This window comes from Delphinapterus leucas, chromosome 9 (genome assembly GCF_059928025.1).
Source record: "Delphinapterus leucas isolate spDelLeu-1000000601 "Yukka" chromosome 9, BTC_Dleu_Yukka2, whole genome shotgun sequence".
Classification (NCBI taxonomy): Eukaryota; Metazoa; Chordata; class Mammalia; order Artiodactyla; family Monodontidae; genus Delphinapterus; species Delphinapterus leucas.
This window is the reverse complement of record NC_143137.1, coordinates 62,683,057-62,690,848: the sequence shown is the minus strand read 5'-3', so window position 1 is coordinate 62,690,848 and position 7,792 is coordinate 62,683,057.

The window sequence follows — 7,792 nt, the reverse complement described above, 5'->3', positions numbered from 1 at the left end:
TAACATGGATAAGTTTACTTTCAATAGTAAAATGAACGCTTTTACGTATAATTCAATGAAAGTTTATTTTAGAGTATAAATGCGCTACACAATATTTTTTAATTAAAAGGAAAAGCATTAGAAAGAAATACACCAATATAAATATTTTCCCCCCTTGTGGCAAAAGTAAGAGAGCTTTCTATTTTTTCTTTTAATTTTTGTGTTGTAAATTTGCTTTATAAATTTTGGCAAGTTAAACTTCTGTAGCAATCAAGAATTTTAAAAGCTATAGAGATGGATGCAAGTTTTAAAATGATTACAAAAAATCTTAATACATTGACTGAATTTTATAACCATGAAATCCTTAATTATATTGATTTTTGGCCTTCACATTTGATTTTGATAATCTGGATTGGCTACCATCACAGACAATACACTAAAATAAAGAGAAAGAAAGAAAGCTATTTTTATTGCTCTGTTAAACTATACCATTCCAAAATTAAACAGTATATGGTTCTCAGAATACAGATTCCAATGATGGAAGATGCTACTTATATTAATCATTGAGTTGTACCACCTTAATATTTTAATTTGCTAAAATGTCAACTTAGCTACTGTCCTTTATCTCAGAAGAACACACACTAGTAAAAATTCTATGTAAATACAAATATTGGGAGCATGACCAGATCTTTTGATGTCTCTTTCCCAGATATACTTTTATTTCTCATGTAAAATATGAAAACATTCAGTACAAATGTACAGACAGTACTGGCATAAATCTAATTAGCATAAGATTATTCAACCAACAAAAAAGTAAAGAAGATTTTATGAGTGTGCCTAAATTAAACTTGTATTCATTCAATGTCCCACCCATTTATAAAATGATCATATTTCTTCTGTTGAACTATAGTAGTAAAAAAGAATGAGCAGACCAGAGGGCAGACAGCAGAAGCAAGAAGAACTACAATCCTGCAGCCTGTGGAATGAAAACCAAAATCACAGAAAGACAGACAGAATGAAAAGGCAGAGGACTATGTACCAGATGAAGGAACAAGATAAAACCCCAGAAAAACAAATAAATGAAGTGGAGATAGGCAACCTTCCAGAAAAAGAATTCAGAATAATAATAGTGAAGATGATCCAGGACCTGAGAAAAAGAATGGAGGCAAAGAGAGAGAAGATGCAAGAAATGTTTAACAAAGACCTAGAAGAATTAAAGAATCAACCAACAGAGATGAACAATATAATAAGTGAAATGAAAAATACACTAGAAGGAATCAATAGCAGCATAACTGAGGCAGAAGAACAGATAAGTGACTTCGAAGGCAGAATGGTGGAATTCACTGTCGTGGAACAGACAAGAAAAAAATATGAAAAGAAACGAGGACAGCCTAAAACAACTCTGGGACAACATTAAATGCACCAACATTCACATTATAGGGGGTCCAAGAAGGAGAGGAGAGAGAGAGAGAACCCAAGAAAATATTTGTAGAGATTATAGTCAAAACCTTCCCTAACATGGGAAAGGAAATAGCCACCCAAGTACAGGAAGCGCAGAGAGGCCCAGGCAGGATAAACCCAAGGAGAAACATGCTGAGACACATAGTACTCAAACTGACAAAAATTAAAGACAAACAAAAGTTATTAAAAGCGACAAGGGAAAAATGACAAATACCATACAAGGAAACTCCCTTAAGGTTAACAGCTAATTTCTCAGCAGAAACTCTATAAGACAGAAGGGAGTGGCTCGATATATTTAAACTGATGAAAGGGAAGAAACTATAACCAAGATTACCAGGCAAGAATCACGTTCAGATTCGATGGAGAAATCAAAAGCTTTACAGACAAGCAAAAGCTAAGAGAATTCAACACCACCAACTAGCGCTACAACAAATGCTAAAGGAATTTCTCTAAGTGGGAAACACAAAAGAAGAAAAGCACCTACAAAACCAAACCCAAAACAACTAAGAAAATGATAATAGGAACATAGATATCGAAAATTACCTTAAATGTAACTGGATTAAAAGCTCCAACAAAAGACACACCTGGATGAATGGATACAAAAACAAGACCCATCTATATGCTGTCTACAAGAGACCCACTTCGGACCTTGCGACACATACAGACTGAAAGCAAGGGGATGGAAAAAGATTTTCCATGCAAATGGAAAACAAAAGAAAGCTGGAGTAGCAATACTCACATCAGATAAAATAGACTATAAAATAAAGAATGTTACAAGAGACAAGGAAGGACACTACATAATGATTAAGGAATCAATCAAGAAGAAGATATAACAAGTATAAATATATATGCACCCAACACTGGAGCACCTCAATACATAAGGCAAATGCTAACAGCTATAAAAAAGGAAATCGACAGTAACACAATGATAGCGGGGGACTTTAACACCTCACTTACACCAATGGACAAATCATCCAGACAGAAAAGTAATAAAGAAACACAACCTTTAAATGACAGAGTAGACCAGATAGATTTAATTGATATTTATAAGACATTCCATCCGAAAACAGCAGATTACACTTTCTTTTCAAGTGCACATGGAACATTCTCCAGGACAGATCACATCTTGGGTCACAAATCAAGCCTTGGTAAATTTAAGAAAATTGAAATCATATCAAGCATCTTTTCTGACCACAGAGCTATGAGATTAGAAATAAGTTACAGGGAAAAAAACGTAAAAAACACAAACACATGGAGGCTAAACAATATGTTACTAAATAAACAAGATATCACTGAAAAAATCAAAGAGGAAATCAAAAACTACCTAGAGACAACTGACAATGAAAACATGACGATCCAAAACCTATGGGATGCAGCAAAAGCAGTTCTAAGAGGGAAGTTTATAGCAATACAATCCTACCTCAAGAATAAGAAAAATCTCAAATAAAAATCCCAACCTTACACCTAAAGCAACTAGAGAAAGAAGAACAAACAAAACCCAACCTTACACCAAAACCAACTAGAGAAAGAACAAACAAAACCCAAAATTAGTAGAAGGCAGGGAATCATAAAGATCACAGCAAAATAAATGAAAAGGAAACAAAGAAAAGAAAAGCAAAGATCAATAAAACTAAAAGCTGGTTCTTTGAGAAGATAAACAAAATTAATAAACCTTTACCCAGACTCATCAAGAAAAAGAGGGAGAAAACTCAAATCAATAAAATTAGAAATGAAAAAGGAGAAGTTTCAACGATGCCACAGAAATACAAAGTATCATAAGAGACTACTACGAGCAACTCTATGGCAATAAAATGGACAACCTGGAAGAAATGGACAAATTCTTAGAAAGGTATAACCTTCCAAGACTGAACCAGGGAGAAATAGAAAATATGAACAGACCAATCACAAGTAATGAAATTGAAACTGGGATTAAAAATCTTCCAATAAACAAAAGCCCAGGACCAGGCGGCTTCACAGGTGAATTCTATCAAACATTTAGAGAAGAGCTAACACCCATCCTTCTCAAACTCTTCCAAAAAATTGCAGAGGAAGGAACACTCCCAAACTCATTCTATGAGGCCACCATCACCCTGATACCAAAACCAGACAAAGATACTACAAAAAAGAAAATTACAGACCAATATCACTGATGAATATAGATGCAAAAATCCTCAACAAAATACTAGCAAACATAATCCAACAATAAATTAAATGGATCATACACCACGATCAAGTGGGATTTATCCCAAGGATGCAAGGATTCTTCAATATACGCAAATCAATCAACGTGATAAACCATATTAACAGATTGAAGGAGAAAAACCATATGATCCTCTCAATAGATGCAGAGAAAGCTTTGAAAAAATTCAACACTGATTTATGATAAAAACTCTGCAGAAAGTGGGCATAGAGGGAAACCACCTCAACATAATAAAGGCCATATACGACAAACCCACAGCAAACATCATTCTCAATGGTGAAAAACTGAAAGCATTTCCTCTAAGATCAGGAACAAGACAAGGATGTCCACTCTCACCACTATTATTCAACATAGTTTTGGAAGTCCTAGCAATGGCAATCAGAGAAGAAAAAGAAATAAAAGAATCCAAACTGTAAAAGAAGTAAAACTGTCACTGTTTGCTGATGACATACTATATATAGAAAATCCTAAAGATGCCACCAGAAAACTACTAGAGTTAACCAATGAATTTGGTAAAGGTGCAGAATACAAAATTAATGCACAGAAATCTCTTGCAGTCCTATACACTAACAATGAAAGATCAGAAGGGAAATTAAGGAAACAATCCCATTCACCATTGCAACAAAAAATACCTAGGAATAAACCTACCTAAGGAGGTAAAAGACCTGTACTCAGAAAACTCTAAGACACTGATGAAAGAAATCAAAGATGACACAAACAGATGGACAGATATACCATGTTCTTGTTCTTTCTTTTTTTTCGGTATGCAGGCCTCTCACTGTTGTGGGCTCTCTCGCTGCGGAGCACAGGCTCGGGATGTGCAGGCTCAGCGGCCATGGTTCACGGGCCCAGCCACTCTGCGGCATGTGGGATCTTCCCGGACTAGGGCACGAACCCGTGTCCCCTGCATCGGCAGGCAGACTCTCAACCACTGCACCACCAGGGAAGCCCCTACCATGTTCTTGGATTGGAACAATAAATATTGTGAAAATGACTATACTACCCAAAGCAATCTAAAGATTCACTGCAATCCCAAAGCAATCTACAGATTCAGTGCAATCCCTATCAAATTACCAATGGCATTTTTTACAGAACTAGAATAAAATATCTTAAAATTTGTATGGAGACACAAAAGACCCCTAATAGCCAAAGCAATCTTGAGGGAAAAAAAAATGGAGCTGGAGGAATCAGACTCCCTGTCTTCAGACTATACTACAAAGCTACAATAATCAAGACAATGTGGTACTGGCACAAAAACAGAAACATAGATCAATGGAACAGGATAGAAAGCCCAGAGGTAAACCCACGCACCTGTGGTCAACTAATCTATTACAATGGAGGCAAGGATATATAATGGAAAAAAGACAGTCTCTTCAATAAGTGGTGCTGGGAAAACTGGACAGCTACATGTAAAAGAATGAAATTAGAACACCCCCTAACACCATACACAAAAATAAACTTAAAATGGATTAAAGACCTAAATGTAAAACCAGACACTATAAAACTCTTAGAAGAATACATAGGATGAACACTCTTTGACATAAATCACAGCAAGATCTTTTTTTCCCCACCTCCTAGAGTAATGGAAAGAATAACAAAAATAAATGGGACCTAATAAAACTTAAAAGCTTTTGCACAGCAAAGGAAACTATAAACAAGACAAAAAGACAACCCTCAGATGGGAGAAAATATTTGCCAACAAATCAAGAGACAAAGGATTAACTTCCAAAACATATAAACAGCTCATGCAGCTCAATATTAAAAAAACAAACAACCCAATCAAAAAATAGGCAGAAGACCTAAATAGATATTTTTCCAGAAAAGACATACAGATGGCCAAGAGGCACATGAAAAGCTACTCAACATCACTAATTATTAGAGAAATGCAAATCAAAACTACAGTGAGGTATCACCTTACCCCAGTTAGAATGGGCATCATCAGAAAATCTACAAACAATAAATGCTGAAGAAGGTGTGGAGAAAAGGGAACCCTCTTGCACTGTTGGTGGGAATGTAAATTGATACAGCCACTATGGAGAACAGTATGGAGGTTCCTTAAAAAACTAAAAATAGGATTACCATGTGACCCAGTAACCCCACTACTGGGCATATACCCAGAGAAAACCATAATTCAAAAAGACACATGCAGCCCAATGTTCATTGCAGCACTATGTACAATAGCCAGGTCATGGAAGCAACCTAAATGCCCAGCAACAGACGAATGGATAAAGAAGATGTGGTACATATATACAATGGAACATTACTCAGCCACAAAAAGGAATGAAATTGGGTCATTTGTAGAGATGTGGATGGACCAAGAGACTGTCATACAGAGTGAAGTAAGTCAGAAAGAGAAAAACAAATATCGTATATTAACGCATATATGTGGAAGCTAGAAAAATGGTACAGAACTGGTTTGCAGGGCAGAAACTGAGAAACAGATGTAGAGAACAAACGTATGGACACCAAGGTGGGAAAGCAGGGCTGGTGTGGTGGTGGTCGGATGAATTAGGAGATTGGGATTGACATATGTACACTAATATGTATAAAATAGATAACTAATGAGAACCTGCTGTATAAAAATGAAATAAAATTCAAAAAAATTAATTAAAAAACAAGCAAAAAAAATCAAGTTGGTAATGATCTTTATTTAGTATTTCAGAAATTCACATTGCAGACTTGTTGAAACAGAATATAGATTAGAAGTATTTGTGAGATGTGCACATAGATTTGATTTTTTAGATGAGTCTGTAGTAAAAGTTAAATATATGCAGCAACTGGTTCACGTGAAACACTATGATAAGTTAAAATTTTTTTTTCCTCCCAATCATCAAATAAATATTTGAAGAGGTTAATACTACCTTTACTTCAAGAAGAGGGATCGGTAGCTTATTTGGGAACTTTCCCAGGATCAAAAACTAATAAATGAGAAGGTTATTCAACTCTAGGGTCTGTTGTGATTACAAATCTGTGTAGCAAGTTTAAACATTTAAAAATATGAATATTTTGGGAATTTTGCATTTTCAGCTCTTCGTATTAGTAAAGCAGTGAATATAAATTTCATGCATATTGGGTTCTTTTGATGGCTCTTTGCACTGATCAGATTAATCAGACAATTGGTAAATCTTGGATGTTATGTGCATGCTGGCATGAATATCCATTTTTATCAAAAAGGCACTTTTTCCATTTGATGCAAAACAAACATTAGGGGATAGTATAATTGAAAAAAATGTGAAATCTATTGGGAAAGCCTAAGATGATGTGCTAAAGCTACACACTTTGTCCTCTAAAATAATATATACATTTCCCAGACAACTTTTATAATGAATAATGCTATAATAACATATGTGTGGTACTTATAGTTTATGGAATTTCTAACCTATATGTATTCACAAAGATCACAAAATCACTATAAGGAAAGAAGGGAAAATTCTCTTCACCTTTTCACAGTTAAGCAAGAGGAGATCTTGACATATTGAAAGGCACTCAGAAATAAAATTGACATACTTTTATTTCAAGTTTTCGCTCTTCTTCCAAGCACACTATCTACCTTGTACAAATGCTTAATTTTGCAAAGTTTGTATTATCATTATTTTAAAAAATTTTATTTTGTATTTCAGCCACCTGAGAGGAGTAGCATTTACATTATCAGGCACAGAAAAAAGCTTACCTGTGCACTGAGAATGTTGAAGTAATATTTTTCAAGGTTTACAGTACATGATGCCACGTTAAATCCTAGATATGGATGAGTCCCTATTGCGGCTTTCTCTCTGGTCTAAAACCTGCTTCTCATTATCCCCACAGCTTCACAGTAACAACATAACAAGGCATTTAGCTGCCTGAAGTGGAGCTACTACAGTCCTGTTATATACATAGTATATATCAGCTACATTCATAAAATAGGCTTAGAATTTTTTTGGTGTATGTTGGTGTGATATAATTTATTGTTGCTCCTGTGGAAGGTGATCGTGGTTGTCAAGTGTAAATGTTGGGTCAGAGAGTCTTGAGAAAGAAGGAGGACAAGAGGGGCCACAATGGTGCCTGCCCACATTTGGGTTACTAAGAAAGGCTGTAAGTCTTTATTATTTGAGAGACAAAGGCTCATGAAATTTTAATATATTTTAGAAGATCCTAGAACAAGCAGAATTTGGG